This window comes from Peromyscus eremicus, chromosome 9 (genome assembly GCF_949786415.1).
Source record: "Peromyscus eremicus chromosome 9, PerEre_H2_v1, whole genome shotgun sequence".
NCBI classification, from domain to species: domain Eukaryota; kingdom Metazoa; phylum Chordata; class Mammalia; order Rodentia; family Cricetidae; genus Peromyscus; species Peromyscus eremicus.
The window spans coordinates 111,732,354-111,733,862 of NC_081425.1; positions in this window are offsets into that span (position 1 = coordinate 111,732,354).

Consider the following 1,509-nt stretch of genomic DNA (forward strand, 5'->3'; position numbering starts at 1 on the left):
AAACCTTCAACGTAGATTTGATGCACGTGTGATTCATTCTCACTGCCACTAAACGACAACAGGAATGATGAACCCTGGGAGAGGAAGCCAAAAGTCATCACCAAACCCAGACAGGCTTTTCGTGGACTCTTCAGAGGACAGCATATACTGGGAGATTGCCTGGCAGGCTATCTGCATAATAAGAGCCCTGAGCCGGGCGGTGGTGGTGCATGCCTTTAATCCCAGCACTCGGGAGGCAGAAGCAGGCGGATCTTTGTGAGTTCGAGGCCAGCCTGGTCTACACAGCGAGATCCAGGAAACACGCAAAGCTACACAGAGAAACCCTGTCTCGAAAAACCAAAAACAAAAAACAAAAAAAAGAGCCCTGTCTGCAGTAAGTTCTCTCATCACTGTACCACCTACCCCCACATCCATTTTCCTCTTCCCTATGAGGACAGAACACATTAGATTCTGACCCTGTGAGTGTTCAAATCGTGGATAGCTCCAGTATGCATGTGCATGATAATGTTTTCTCTTGATAATCTGTCTTTTGTTAGGAGACTGCCTGCCATGACTTTTTATGATGGGAAGGAAGGAGATCACCCCCTTCCTGCCCCTAATGATAGTAATATTTTTCAGGACTGGGCTTGTGAAGAGTGACTCTATAGATGCCCACATCTTGATGCTGCCACCTGTAAATGTGTGCTGTTTCCAAGAAAGGGAGAATAAAAGTCAAAGGTTCAATTTATTTATTCATCTGCTGGTCTGAAGAGAACCTGGAATATTCAGACTGCCCATGTGAGCCCAGGGCAATCACAGGGTTAGTCCTCAAGATGGAAGAGGGAGCACAGAGTGACTGAGGGGATAGAAGGAATAATTCTATCTCTAATTCATCTCTAATTCATCATGCCCAACCCAAACCCAGAGTCTTTCCTCTCCCACCCTGCCTCCTCTCTCTCCCACCCTGGCTCCCCTCCCCATTGACCCTCACCAGCCCTTTCACTAACTCACTGTACCTGCCCAACCTCACTCAGACCCTGGAAGATTTATTTATTCCTGTCCATCATAAAAAAGTCATGGCAGGCAGTCTCCTAACAAAAGACAGATTATCAAGAGAAAACATTATCATGCACGTGCATACTGGAGCTATCCACGATTTGAACACTCACAGGGTCAGAATCTAACGTGTTCTGTCCTCATAGGGAAATAAATTTATTTATTGAGCATTTTTTTCTGTTTTATTATTTTATTGTTGGTGTTGGGGGAGGAGAGAGATTCACCCCCAAGTTGTTGGATCTCACACCCAAGCGTCACCTAGGAAGGCTGGAGCTGCTGTATGTGGAAGAAAACAAGCACAGCCCTGCCCATGCCCACAGCAGACTTTAGCCTCATTTCCTCCCCAGAGAGCTCTAGATTAAACTTCCTCCTTCCTGGTAAGGCTGTTTAATGAGGCACAGGGAGGGTTTATGGCAAATCTGTTCCAAGCAGGCAGGGCAGACCATGGGCAGGGCTAGGAGCAGCTGCCCTCCC